The following is a 15,196-nucleotide window of genomic DNA, read 5'->3' as shown; positions in this document are numbered from 1 at the left end:
TACCTATCTAAACAGTTTGATCCAGTATATCAGAGTTGGCCCCACTACCTAAGGATAATGGTTGCAGCTGCTCTACCAATTCCAAAGGCTCAAAAGATCTCCCTCTATCAGCATATTGAGATCTATATCTCCATATTATTCTAGACTTGACCTGCCACCAAGTCTCATCTATTTCCCCTTCCAGAGCACAAATTTTACACTCTAATTTAATTCAACCCCTGATGGCTTTTCACGAAAGTGTAGCCCTTAATCCAATCACTCTCATGTTGCGGCTACAATTAGATCAGCCTGATGATCCAGGAACTTTTACTGCCACCACCTCAGTGAATCCTCACCAGCACAGACTGGCTCACCTGATAGGTGATGATAACACCACCTGTGAGCCTGAATGGATCTATCTGTTACATGGCAGGGTGTGCGGATGTTGTAGGGATGTGTGGGACTCAACTTGATGCCAGAGTGACCAGCCCTTCTTCAGCATCACCCAGCTTTGATACTCACACACATGGGTATTGAGTCCAGGCAAGACAAGGCAGCTCAGGTGCCTTCTCAGAGGGTAGTATCCAGTTGGGAAGGCTGTGACCTATCACCCTTGGAGAGATGTCATCTGGTCTAAAGTTAGCTGCATTCCAGATTGCTCCTTGGGCAGGGTCCTGTGCTCCCTGCAGACTAAACTTTCACCCAGTACCATGTGTAGCATCATTGCTGCATCCTGAAAGTCCAGGTGCCCTGGATGATCCCAGATGAAGCGCTGCCAAATACTGGCCCCTCCCCACATACCTACCTTTTTCTAATAACTGGTTCAAAACCTGCCCTGCCAGGTATGCTGTGACACCCAAAGAGCAGAAATGCTGCCTGATGCTGGCAGAGGTCCCAGCATCTAATGCAGTAGGCCCCCCATAGATGGTGTTTGCCATGGGGCTCCTGGGCTGGACCTGGGAAATAACTACAAAGGGAATCACATTCTGCTCACAGAATACCCTTGACCTCTCCTACGGCCTTTCCTGACCACAGTTCTCAGGATGTCCAGACACTCAGTGTTCAACAGGTGTGTGAACAAGACAGGCGTGCCCTGCTCTCAACACCTGAATCCATGAGCCCTCCTTTTCACCTGTCTGCAGTGGTGTGTGGGCTTGAGGATCTGGCCCAACATTACTATATATTTGGTGCTAGAGCCAAAGAGCTTGATAGGTGTGTCTGTCCTAGCAACCTGTAGCCACCTGGGAAAGGATGTGTGTGTGTGTGTGTGTGTGTGTGTGTGTGTGTGTGTGTACTGAAAATATTATTTCAGTCTCAGTTGTGAGGCTCAAAGTACCATTCCAGACCCAGGCCCAGGCAGTTGACCCTGTGGCTGTTGCTGAGGCTGGGTTGGGTCTCTGTCTCCCACTTTCAGCAGGCTCAGACCTGACATCCTGCTTGACCCTTCCCCATTGTTTTCTGACCCCACAGAGATACATTAAGAGGTCAGCAGGGTCAGGGCTCAGCTTGTGACTAGGACCAGGGCTCAGTGTGTGACCTGCTCAGGCTCAGGGCTCAGTTTGGGAGCAGATTCAGAGCTTAGTGTGTGACCATGGTCAAGACTCAGTGTGAATAGGACAGCAAAAAGGAAGACGGCAGCCTCCAGCTTTCCTAAGCTGCCTCATGGGCACGTGGGTCATGGCAACTTCAGCAATGTGTATGAGCCCATGGAGGACACGTTCCTGCTGCTGGACACACCGGAGGTGGCAGTGTCTGAGCTGGTGGGAGTGGACATATACCTTGAAGTAGGGTCAGGGTCTGGTGTGGTGTCCGCATTTCTAGCTTCCATCATAGGTCCTCAGCCTTTGTACATGTGCACTGATGTCAACCCAGAGGCCACAGCTTGTACCCTGGAGACTGTGCTGTAACAGGTTCCATATCCAATCAGTCATTACTGACATGCTCAAAGCCTTGCTACCCAGATTGAACAAAAAAGTTGATCTTCTGATACTTAATCCCCCCTATGTAGTGACTCCACCTGAAGAGGTAGGAAGTCATGGAATAAAAGCAGCTTGGGCTGGTGCCAGAAATGGTCAAGAAGTCACAGACAGATTCTTTCCACTAACCTCAGATCTACTTTCCCCAAGAGGATTATTCTATTTAGTTACCATAAATGAAAATAATCCAGAAGAAATTTTGAAAACATTGAAGACAAAACATCTATATGGAACCACTGCACTTTCCAGACAAGCAGGTCAAGAAATCCTGTCGGTCCCCAAGTTCACCAAGTGCTAATAAACCAAGAGCTAGTGAAAGTGTGCCAGGAACTACTGGAAACTGAATGCATTTCTCAGTGAAAGAATTTTATCAGAAATTTGTTGTAAAGAAAGAAATGGAAAGATGGTGCTTCCCTCTCACCACCAGGAAATCAGGCCTACAGAAATATTTGTACATGTGTAAGTAAATATGTGTAGTATATTTGTAATTTTAATTTTATGTAAAGTTGTATATGAAAGGCAGGGAATATATATAGCGAAACGAGGGAATCAACCTAAACATCCATCAGGAAGGATTGGTTAAAATAAATTAACTGTTTCAGTTTCACTGACCATACAGCCATTAAACATGAGTAAAGTCTATTTATACTGAAGCAAAAAAGGTCTGTGATATACCATTGATTGAAAAGAGTTGCAGCAGCTTCATTATGTATATATATTTTTAAAAAATGATAACGACCATGTGTTTGTATGTCTATAAAAAATAAACTCTCAAAAGATCAATAACAGGAATGAAGGAAGTTTTACTCTTTTATTTGTATTTGTACAGTGATAGATGGAGAATGACCATGAATTATCAAGCTTAACCAAGTGACTCCAGTTGCATCTGGTGTAACAGATGTGGTTTCATGGAGCAAATTAGCACATCTCTTGGTGCCTGTTATGATCTGATAAATGCCTCTTTCTTCACACCTGCCCATAAAGGCCCAGCAATATACCTTCACTGTCCTACCTAGGTAATATCTACTCTGTAGCCTATGTCATATTATAGTCTGCAGGGATCTTGATCACTTTCTGAACTTACTGGTACGAAGTAGGAAATCTGATTAAATTCAGGGGCCTTTTACCTCAGTGAAATTAGTGGGGCATGTTGAGATATCTCTTCTAAAGTAAAGATAAATACTTGAAGAGGTTTTAAAAGTATTAACTGTTCCTACAACAAAGATGGCACCTGGTAGACTCTGGAGTTTTAGAGGCAACAAATGCATATTTGGATATGTTACTCTAGCCCATTTACCAAATGACTCAAATATTTGCTAGTATTTTGAGATGGGCCTAGATAAAAAGGAGGGTTTGCACTGGTTGAGACTGCTGTGCAAGCTGCTCAGCCACATGTGCTTTGAGATCCAGCAGACTCAGTGGTGCTTGAAGTATCAGTGGCAGTTAGGGGTGCAGGAGAGCCTTTCGCAGGCCTCTACAGGCGAGTTGCAGTTGCAGGCCTTTGGGATTTTGGAGCAAGACCCTGCTAATGTCACAGATAGCTACTCTCATTTTAAGAGAGCTCTTGGCCTGCTACTAGACCTCAGTTAATTCTCAGTGCTTAAGCATGATTCACTGGTTTATCATGTGATCTGAGCTACCCATCATGGACTGGATATTATCTGACCTACCAAACAAAGTTGCTGTGCACAGAAATCCTCCATCATCAAAAAAGGAAAAACAAAGGAAAAAAAAAAAAAGAAACTCTCTATCATCAAAAGGAAATCATATTATACACGATTGGGCCTGAGCAAGCCCTGAAGGCAGAAGTTCCATAAAGAAGTGATCCATCTAAGAAGGGAGGGAGAGAAAAGGAAGGAGAAAGAAAAGTAAAAAGAGTTAAGATGCAATGTACACATGTGCCAGCTCCCCTCAATGAATACATTCATTATGCACCATAAACATACTAATAAAAAAAAAAGGTTCACAGTGAAACCAGACTCGGGGCTATGTGTGATCAGAATCAGGTCTCAGTGTATGACTTGACTAGGATCAGGGCTCAGTGTGGGACCCGGATGAGGACTCAGTGTGTGAGCATGGTCAGGGCTCAGTGTGAAACCAGATTCAGGGCTCAGTGTGCGAACAAACTCAGAGCTTTTATCCACAGCCGACCTTTCTCCCTCTTCCTTTCAGAGAGCCAGTACTAAATGGGAGCCATTTGAATCTGATGTTTCCCATGTGCCGGCATGTGTAGGACAGGTCACGTGGAATACCACATCCACTCTTCCTCAGGCCTTTAGGAAAGAGGCCCCAGGTGGTTCCCATTTTGGAGAAAGAAGACAGGACAGGGGAACCAACAGCATTTGTCAGAAGCAATGCTGGAAAATCTCAGCACCCAGATTAGAAGTGAGTCTTCCCAGCCCCCTATGACCCTACCCACAGGCCCAGACCTCTGAGTCCCAAGTGCCCAGGTCCAGGTGCCACAGGAAGGGAGACACTCACTGTTCCATGTGGTCAGGCAGTAGCGGATTTGGGCTCCGCAAGACACAGGCTGGAAACAATCCTTTGTAGCAGTGCACTCATGACACTGCAGTGCCTGCCCTGGGGGAACATAGCTGGGATCAGAGACCAAAGCCTCCAGCTGCACAACTGCCCACCAAGCACCACCTGACCAAGCTCTGCACTGCTCCTGTACCCTCCACCCTGCCAGGTAGACAGCTGCTCCCCAGGGAACCCTGGGGCTTGTAAGCAGCTCACTCTCTGGGTCCCAGAGCACTCCAGGTGCAGTGCCCCATGGCGAGGGCAGGAATCAAAGCTATGAGCAGCCAGAGGCCTCACCCCTCCCAGCACCACGGGAGAAGCCCACTGTGGACAGAGGGCAACTCCTGCCCAAGAGTGACACAAGTGCAGCAGATAAGAAGGCAGAGGACCTCTGGCAAGCCCCAGCCTGTACCCTGCCTCTGCTCTGGGCAGCAGGGCCACATCATTCTGGGGCCCGTCCAGTTCCTCAGGATGGCTGCCAGCATCTCCAGGGACCCTGGGTCCCCAGGACCGGGATCCCAATGACTCACCTGGCCACACGAGCAGGAGCAGAGGCAGCCACAGCAGGGGAGTCCTCATGGCTGGGCCAGGTGATAGGCGGGCAGGGCACATGGAGCCCTGTGTATGGGTCTTTATAGCTGGCAGGTGGAGTGCCAGGTTCCTCAGTCACTCCTAACTGCTGCATGTGTCATCCTGGGGGTGTGGTCAGACAGCAAATACCTATGGAATCCACCAGGCCTGCTCCAGGACTCCACCCACCACTCAGCCTCTCCTGTTCAGGGTTCCCCTGCCAACCTTCCCCACCCTCCTCCATCCTGGGCAACACTGCTCTGCATCTTGCTGGGGCCTGTTGTCCAGGGCACATTGTCCTCTTGCTCACAGTAACAAATGCCACAGACAGGGCCCAAACCAGGAAAAGAATCTTCTCACAGCTCTGGAGCCTGGAATCCGAGGTCCTTTGCAGGCAGGACTGGCTCCTCCTGGCTTCTCTCTTTGCCATGTGGATGGTTATCTTCTCTGTGCTCTCATGTGGTTGTCCCTCTGTGTGTGTGTGTGTGTGTGTGTGTGTGTGTGTGTGTGTGTGTGTGTGTGTGCGCTGATCTCCCCTTCTCACAAGGACCCAGTCAGCCTGGATCAAGGCCCATCCTGGTGACCCTACTGTAACATAATCACCTCTCTAAAGATCCCACCTGCAAACATAGCCACCCTCTGAGGTCCTGGAGTTTTCAAAACCTCAACATATGAATTTGGGAAGACAACCAGTTCATTTCATGACACAGGGGGAGATAAAATTGGGCCGTTTTGCCAACTTGGATTTGGGGGTGCAAATATGGTCATCCATGGCTCTGTGAGGCTGGATGTTACTGCCTCCCTACTGCCTCCATGGCAAGTGGCTCTGTGTGAGGGATGCTCAATCAGGAAAATATGAAGAATGCTGTGGGAGTTCAGGAGGCAATGAAGTCTGTTCTCCACCCACACCACAGGCCCTCAGGATGCCCCTAGTTCATGTCCCACAAAGAGTGAAGAACCACAACCAATTAACAGAGCCTCAGAAGTATGTAAAATCTGACCCTGTTTCAAAACATGGAAACAGGAAGAATAGATTACACTGGATGTGAGCATCCCCAGGAAAGCAGAGAGGAGGGCAGAGCAGAAGCTTGGGAAACTTCTGGACATGGTTTGTGAATCTGAGGGTGCACAGATGCTCTTGGCTAAATACTCCACCATGATCTGTAGAGCATGGGTCCCCCCAGCTCTGGGGAAAGGCATGAATGACAGCCTAAGGACACTGTGGTCTAGGGATTCTCACATGTGATTCCCACAAGTGGTTAGGATCCCTCCGATGGAGTAGAGGGCACAGAGGACCAAATGATGCATAAAGTTGTTTGGCTGCTCCCGCTCAGTCCCCGCTTCCCCCTAGATGTGTGTGGGCTCCAGGAACACCACACACACCGCTGCACATGCAGAGATCAGAGAGAATGAGTGGCGCAGCACTGTTCTAGTCCTCTGTGTGGTCTTGAACAAATCCAGCCCCTGTGTCCTGCCCTGTGCTGTCTCAGGATGTGCCTGTAGATTTAGCAGGGCCTAGCTCGATGCCATTCTGCTTTCCTGTCTAGAGGGCCCCTCTGGATCTCTCTTCCTGGACTATACACCCACCACAGGTCCTGGGTCCTGCCACTTCACCAAGTGCCCCTTAGAGACCGTGGAAGCTGAGGCACAGTGCAGACCAGGCCCTGTCCAAGGCCACACAGAGGCAAGAGATGGACAGCATAGAGCTCAGGTCCTTACAGTCCATGGGGGTCCTCCTCCATGGCTGGTTGGGACCAGGAGATGAGTGGCGATCATATCCTCTCCATCACCAGGAGAGAAAGTAGGTGTGGGGATGGGCAGCAGGCTAGGAACACTGAGGGATAGGACTTGCTGAAAGACCAGGCAGGGTCCAAAGTGCATGGACTTGGCCTTTCTTCACAACTTCCTTGAACCCAGGTGTGTACTTCGTCCATTCTGTGAACAAAGAAACTGAGATGACCAGCTGGTCACCTTGGGTGAGAACTGCCCTCCACGGGGGAGCTGTGTCTTTTGGTCAGCAAGGGGCTTTCCCTGATGGACTCAAGGCCCCAGGACTGGGACAACTTACCTTGGTGCCTCAGGCTCCTGCCTTGCTCCCCTGTGCAAGGGGATAGCTGTCACCTTCCTGGGGACACAGCTGATGACCTCACCCAGCTCAGCCTCAGCCTGCCGATGTGTCAGGACTCCCAGAGATAGTCATGGGAGAGCCGCATGTGACAAGGCAGCAGCACCAAGACTTTGGTTGGTAGCCCCATGCAATGGGCTCCTCCACCTGGGAGACAGCAGGGGCCGACATGCTCTGAGGCCCTCCACACTCATTTTCCTGGATCTTACAGCATCCCAGAAAAGGAACAGGGTGCCACTATTGCCTCCAGCTGAGTCCAAGGCCCAGCCACGCTTTCTGTGTCATGCTAACTCTTCTGGGTCACCAGTAATGTCACTTTTCAGCTAAGGGAGTAAGCTGGAGATCTGGACCTGGCCAGATTATCCTGATTAGCTGGGTGGCCCTAAGTGTTATTATAGGTGTTTATAAGAGGAAAGTCAGAGGGTCAAGAAGCTAGGAGTGACTGAGACTAAACCATGAAGCTTCCATTCTGCTAAGTGGACCCAGAGAAATGAACCCAGCTGAAATTCTGTCCTGGGGGAGGCAGCTCATGACCTGGATGATAAGCTCACAGACAGGTTGTGAGGCAGGGGACCCCCTCAAAGGGATTTAAGCCATGTGCTCAGAGGGGCTGCTACTGACTGGCTGCAAGAGGCCCTCTGCTACCACTCCTGTTCCCAGGACAGCCTTGCTCCCAGAGGCCTGTCCCCTCCCCGCCCTGGGAATTCCCTGAGCCATCACACCCAGCAAACAGGCCTGCTGACTCTTTGCCTAGATGCTGAGTTCAAGTGAGAGGTGCTAGTTAAGACCGACAGTAGGTCCTGGGTCACCCATACATACAAACCATAGCCATCTGTCCCAGTAGCCCCTGTTGTCTCTGGAACCTCTGTCACTGTGGCCTGAGCAATTCAGGAGGCTCCGTTAAGGAGGCAGCCCAGAGCAGGTGTGCATGTGCATGTTGTGCTTATTTTCAATAAAACTATTACTACGATAAACTACACATAACATCTAATTTACCACTTCATCTCTTTTGGGGTTTTTGTTTTGTTTTGGATTGGTTTGGCTTGGTTTGTTTGTTACCGGGGATCAAATTCAGGACCTTGCACTTGCGAGGTAGGTGGCGGCCCCACTGAGCTAAATCCCCAGCCCACCGCTTCACCTCTGTTAAGTGCACAGTTGAGTGCCATTAAGTACATTACTACTGTACAAACACCATCCACAGACCTTATGCGTCTTCCCAGAATGAAGCAGTCTCCACTAAACACTGACTTCCTCTGCCTGCCCCAGCTCCTGGTACCCAGTATTCTGCTTGCTAGGCCAGTGAATCTGACCACTCTGGGGAAAAAGGTGGAATGGTCACTTTTGCGATGGCCATAACTCATTTGGCATAATTTTTGCATGGTTCTGTGCCAGAATTTTCTTATTTTTACATTTATTCTGATGATCTGTTACCGGGTACGTAAATTTGTATAATTCGTATTTATGATTAATGTATGTTCTTGCTGTATTGAACCTTTCATTAGTATATACTGTCCTTTGTCCCAAGTAATGCTCTCTGGTTTAAAGGCTGTAGAGTAGTAGTATAGCCAGCCCTGCTGTGTTTGGGTTAGTATTTATTGGAATATCTTTTGTTTTTCTATCCTTTCGCTTTCAACTTGTCCGTATCTCTGTCGCTAAACCGAGTCTCAGGCTAGGGCTGAAGCTCAGCAGTAAAGGCTTGGGTGACAGGTATACTGCCAAGTTCTAGCCTCAACACTGCAAATCAATCAGTCAGTACATAAAAGTAAACTGAGTCCCTTATAGACAGCAGATAGCTGGACCTTTACTGTGAAGGGTAATCCATTCTACTAATCTCCATCTTTCGACTGGAAAATTTAATCCACTTAAAAGTGATTACTGAAAGTGATTATTTCATTTTGATATTTGTTTTCTATATACCTTCTTTTTGTTCCTCATTTCCTGCATTACTTTTACCTTTCTGTTTAGCTGACTTTTTGTCAGTGATAGTCATTTCCTTTAGTATATTTTATAGCTTTTTTATTTGTGATTACCACGGGGATTACATAGCATCCTAAAGTTAAACACTGAATTGAATATAAACCAGCTCAACTTTAACAACTACAAAAACTCTGCTCCTATAGTGCTCTGTCTCCAGAGCTTTCAGTTATTGTCACTAAATTACCTCTCTATATATTGTGTCTCTAAAACATATATTAATCATTGATTGTTCAATTTCTTACTCTCTTAAATCCCATAGTAAACAAAATTGGGAGTTACAGATCCTTGTTACAATAATATTATTTCATAATCACCTGGGTATTCAGCTTTACTGCAATTTTCACTTCTTCATACAGCTTTGAGTTACCATCCAGGGCCCTTTCATTACAACCTGTGGGGCTTCCTGAGCATTCTCACAGGTGGGTCTAGGATAACAAACATCCACTGCTTTCCTTAAAATCTGAGACTATCTTAATTTCTCCTATACTTTTGCAGGACAATTTGGATATAGCATTACTCTTGGTTGATGGTATTTTTTCTTTCAGTGTTTTGACTACACATAGCCCACTACCTTCTGGCTTGCAAAGATTCTGACAAGAAATCTGCTGGTAATCTTGTGGAGGACCCTTGTACATATGAGTCACTTTTCTGCTGCTTTCAAGATTCTCTCTGCCTTTTTCTTTCAAAGGTTTGATTGTAATATGTAGCTGTGGATCTCTTTGAGTTCATCTTACAGTTCATTGAGCTTCTTGGATGTTTATTTTCATAGTTTATATAAATTTGGGGACTTTTGGTTTATATTTTTCAAATCTCTCCCTTTCTCTCTCTCTCTCTCCCCCCCCCCTTCTCCTGGGATTCCTACAGTGCATGTTTGTCTGGTGGTGACCCAAAGCTCCCTAAGGCTCTGTTCCCTTCTCTTCAGTCTTTTTTTTCTTTCTCCTCCTCAGACACAATAATTCCACTTATTCTGTGTTCAAATTTGTTGATTCTTGCATCTGCTCAAATCTGCTTTGAATCTGTAGAAAATTTTTCATGTTATTCTTCTTTTCAGCTCCAGAAATCTTTTGTTTCCATTTAGATTTCCTATCTCTTTATTGATATTTCCATTTTTGTAACTTTCTCTGCATATTCCTTTAGTTTTTTGAACACTCTTAGGACAGTTGTTTTAAAAATCTATGTCCAGCGTGTCTGTCTTCTAGTCTTTCTTAAGGAAGATTTCTGTTTGTTATTTTTTTTCCTTTTCTTTGTATGCCTTATAACTTTTCTTTTCAAAATTGAATATTTGAATCTGACACTGTTATAACTCTGAAAAGCATATTTCCCCATTTCCCAGGGGTGTATTTTCATTTTCATTTTTTAATTATTTTAGATAGCCTATGTGCTTAGGTTCAGCCTAGGTGTAAATGTGAGAGTGTCTCAGGTCTTCTTTGACTGAGTGTCCATGGTGACTTTCTAAATTCCTCTGTCTGTGTTTGGTTTAAAATGTCCTGACTTACAATGACTGGCTGCAAAAAAGAAAGAAAGAAAATTAAAAGAGGGAGAAGAAGAAAGAAAGAAAGAAAGAAAGAAAGAAAGTAAGAAAGAAAGGGTCCTCCCCTTTAAGTCCCCTAGAAACTCCTTTGGCAAAAGGTATGCTCATGCAATAGTCAGGGGAGGGATACAGCAGTGGTTGCCCTTGAAAGTCAGAAGCAGCAATCATCAGTCAAAACACAGATCTCCAATTTTTAAAGAACAGGGTCTTTATTGCCCACTCTGACTCCCATGAGCTTTGGGAAGGCCACTTCAGGAATACATGTGTAGTCTGCTCCAGAGATGGGAGATGGGGGGTAGGTAGCCATTAGGTGCAAAATTAACCTCCTAAGCCTTGCTCTGTGAGTTGCAAGCCTTCAGCAGACCAGAATTGCAAACTAGTGTCATCATACAGATTTTACCAGTGTGACCATTGCTTAGGAAAGGAGATCCTCCATGCACAAGGTATTAAAGTGTATTGAATGGAATTTAAGTGTATGGAAAGGAGAGAGGATGAAACTCAGTGTAAGAGAAACCATTCAGCTTCAGTAGCTACAAAAATGCGAAGAAGAGCAGAGCTGCATCTATATGCATTCTATGCGTTAACTCATTTACTTCTCACAACAACCCTATGACAGGGTAGCTCTTGCTCTTCACCAGAGGGAGTGATAATGGTGGTGATGGTGCTGAGGATGGTGGTGGAGGTGATGGTGAGGGAGATGATAGGGATGTTAATGATGGAGATGGTGGAGACAGAGATAGCAGTGCTAGTTACATAGCAGCAGTGGTAGTGAAGGAGGTGGAAGAGTGTGTCACAATTTCCCTGGCATGAGTCAACACCAAGTGGGGTTAAGACTCATCCTTCCAGATCCTAAGTACTTTGACTTGAACTCCAATGCTCATTCTCAGCAGGCCCAGAGCCACATTAGTCATCTCAGCATGGATCACTTAACTCAAGTCCTGTGGGGATCAAAGGGATTCACCTAGAGTGATTATGGGAATTAAATGAGACAAAAACCACAATGAGCTTTGCCTAGGAGAGAGACACCAGCTTCCTAAGGCACACTGACTCAAAGCCATCCCTGGTGCTCTATTTCCTGTGGGGTGAAGTCAAATCCCAGCCACGCTGTGTGCTTTGAGATTCTCATTCCTTTACTCAGTGATGAGAAGAGGGAAACCCAGATCTGGAGTGCCTGATTCTGACCAGCTCTATCAATTAGTAGCTATGCAATGTTGGGCAAGTTATTTAACATCTCGGAGCCTCAACTTCCTTATCTGTAATTTGGGTCTCACAGTAGCACCTGCTTCCTAAGGTTTGGGAATAATTGGTGAGTTTGATACACACACATCCCTGGAGGTATACTTGACACTGGTTCTCACTAGACAAATGGCATTTTCACCATCCCAGCACTCCCACCACCGGTATTCTGTCTACCACAGTGTGACTCTGGGGACATCAAAGGCCCATCCTCACTGCCTCCTTGATAGGGTGGGAGGGTCTTCCTGGACCTCCTGCTCCCAGGCTGATGTAAGCCACAGGCCAAGCACTGGCTGCTGGAGGATCCAGGCCCAGCACAGCTGCCTGCCAGTGTAGGCGCCTTCCGTAAGGTTCACTGCAGCCTGTTAGCAAGGGGGAAAGAGTGACAGTTTCCTTGGCAGGGATGGCAACTTGGCAACCCCCCCGCCTCAATATTCTAGTGAATTGCAGCTCTGCATGGCTCCACAGCGGGGCTCCGAGGTCAAAAGCCTAAGGGCGATGGGTGCCCCTCATATGCATACGCCCAGAGGACTCTGGACTTTGGTGACACCATAGGCAACTGGGAACACCTGCACCTGCTAGAGAAAAACCAGGAAAGGAGCCATCCACACAGTGGGAGGGGAGCAACCCTCTCTCCATGTGTGTGGGCTACAGGATCAGGAGGGACATGCAGCACCAGACCATTCCCCACAATCCTCTATGGTTTAGAGCTAACTGCCCCCTCCCCGATGTCTTATTGTTTAGAAGGTGACTGGATCATGAGGGTGCTATAGCTGACTTGCTGTTAGGTGGAGAAGGTCCCCAGCTCCTGATAGGAAATCCAGAGGGGACTGAAGAGACCCTGAAGCTGGAACAGCACAGGCCCAGGTTGCAGGGAACCTTGAAGTGTACAGAGAACTTGGACAGTGTCTGAGATAAGAGCCAGGTCAGCAGGCTGGGTGCCCTGAAGGCGAGGGCAGGGGCAGAGGCAGGGTCTGCACTGTGGAAGGAGGTTCTGTGTGGGCCAAGCACAGCAGGCAGCAGCAGGAGAGGTCGGGGCTGGGCAGGAGGTGCCCAACTCAGGGGCAGGCCTGAAGTTTAGGATTCTCACAAGCCAGAGCAGCTGAGGTTGGGAGGCAGCAAGACCTGGATCATGGCAGGCTAGTGACCGCATCTGTAGCACATGTCAGTAACCTGGTGGATTTGTGTGCAGAGGTGGAGGCCTAACCTGGGTACCCGGGCACTGGGACCAGTAAGGCCAAGCTCCTGCCCTGTATCTGGCACTTCACTCCAGGCCTAGGACCTGAGGAGTGTCAACACTGCCACTCCCCATTTCCTTCTCATCCTTCCCACTCCTCCAGGCTCAGTCAGTCCCCTCTGGAACCAGGTCCCTCAGCTCCCTCCTGCTCCTGCTCACCCCTAGTACCACCTGGAGGCTGCAAGGAGGAGAGCAATTGACACTTCTACGGGCTTCTCCCAGGGTCTCCCAGAGAAAGACATGGAGGACAAGTGAGCCACAGAGATGGGACTGAGAATATGCAGCACAGAGAAGGGATCAATGCAGAGCCTGTCCCACTCACACCGTTAAAGCTGAGCATCTGGGCTCAGGGCCACACCCCTTTGCCAAGCTGGATGACTTGTGTCTACCCTGTGCCCCCAGGGACTGGTCCAACCCTTCTGGCACGAGGAGACACAGGGACCAAGGGCCTATGAAGAGTTGGACATGGCCTCCAGGTAAGCACTAAAGCTCTGCAAAGACAGCCTTAGCCTTCCCAGGCCATGGGAGGTGGATGGCAGCAGCCCAGTACCCACTGCTAAGGCAAGAGGGCCAAGCTCTCTAGCATGAAGGGGATGTGGGGGACTTAAGGCACTGGAGCCCCCAAGTAGAGCTGAAGTGCAGGGAGGATGGAGAGGGGCCCACAGCAGGTTGGGCAAGTAGAAAGGGAGGCTGAGACACCTGCCCAGTGTCATCCAGGGAGAATGAAGCACTGCACATGGCACACACCACTGTTCCACCCCTCACCACAGGCCAGACTTAGCCTTCACCTCATCTATCAGTATCAGATACACTTGTGGCCACATTTCCAGCAGGAGCCAACACTGTCTTTGCCTCTACTTTTATGTATCTTTCATTAACCACTTCTTCCTTCTCATGTCAGAGTTGCCTCCTCAAACCACTTTTTCTGGCACTGTTCCCATCGGTATGTCTCTCATTTGCAGCCTTGGTCCTTGGTTAGGGGCTGAGTTTGCAGCCATGTTTGTGACAAAAGACAAAACCTATCCTAGACCCCAACATCCAGGATCTCCAGTGCCTTACAGAATGTCACCAAGAGAAGACATCAGAACTCACCCCACAGTGTACCTGGGTGACTTCCATGATGGTAGCCACAGAGCTAAAACATCTGTAGACCAATGGTCAAGAGTCTGGTGGCCCAGGAGGATCCATTACCTGCATGTGACAGAGAACCCAGAAGCCATCTCTGCATGACTGTACCTCATTGCATGTCACAGCCATTGGTTGAGCTTGTGTAGGGCTCACCTAGGCCTTGGTGGGCCCTGGTCTTTACCTTGTCCTTTGACCTTGTCTGGACCTGGCTCACCTCAGTATGCACTTGGTCCTGGCTTGGTTTTAGTCTACAACTGGCACTTGGCCTTGTTCCTTATCCTGAGCTATACACACAGGCTTATTTGTACACCTAGATTTGGCTGAAGTCTAAGTGTTTCTAAACCTCTGAATGATGCCCACTGACTCATGGACCTCCCGTAAGGACCCTCCAGGCCTCATAGACCCTTACTTTGGTCTAAGCAGGGGTTAGGGATTCTGGAAGATGATGTGCCAGATTCTGAGGCCTGGAAGAATGGCTTTGTATACAGCTAAGACAGGATACTGCCCCTCCTTGACCAGCTACTGTTCTAAGCTTTCTGATGCTGAGACAAAACAGCTGACAAGTACAACATAATGGAGAAAAAATGTTTTTTGGGTTTGTAGTTTTAGGGATTTCAGCTAAAGGTTAATTGGTTCTAAGAACGAACCTTATGGTAGGGGAAAGCCAATAACTCTGTAGCAGCCAGAAAGGACAGAAGATTGGAAAGAGGCAACAAGAAAGGAAGACGCTTGGGACAAAAATACATTGTTGAAGTCACACCCCCAGTATCTCACCTCCTCCAAACAGGCCTCATCTCCTAACAGCACAGTCAACTATGAGCTCATCAGTGGATTAATCCACCGATGTCATCAGCTACCTCAGTAAATGAGTGTTTGGAGGATACTTCATATTTAAATCACATTAGCTCACTTTTTTA

The 15,196-nt window shown here is 47.8% G+C and overlaps 1 pseudogene; it reads left to right on the top strand.

Annotated features, from left to right (window-relative positions):
- The first annotated feature begins 1,022 nt into the window (after positions 1-1,022).
- LOC101713530 (methyltransferase HEMK2 pseudogene) lies at positions 1,023-2,253 on the top strand (annotated as a pseudogene).
- The last annotated feature ends 12,943 nt before the right edge of the window (positions 2,254-15,196 follow it).

This window comes from Heterocephalus glaber, unplaced genomic scaffold (genome assembly GCF_053883595.1).
Source record: "Heterocephalus glaber isolate CG9 unplaced genomic scaffold, H.glaber_assembly_v1.0 deba00000281, whole genome shotgun sequence".
NCBI lineage: Eukaryota > Metazoa > Chordata > Mammalia > Rodentia > Bathyergidae > Heterocephalus > Heterocephalus glaber.
This window is presented reverse-complemented; position numbering and strand designations above follow the sequence as displayed.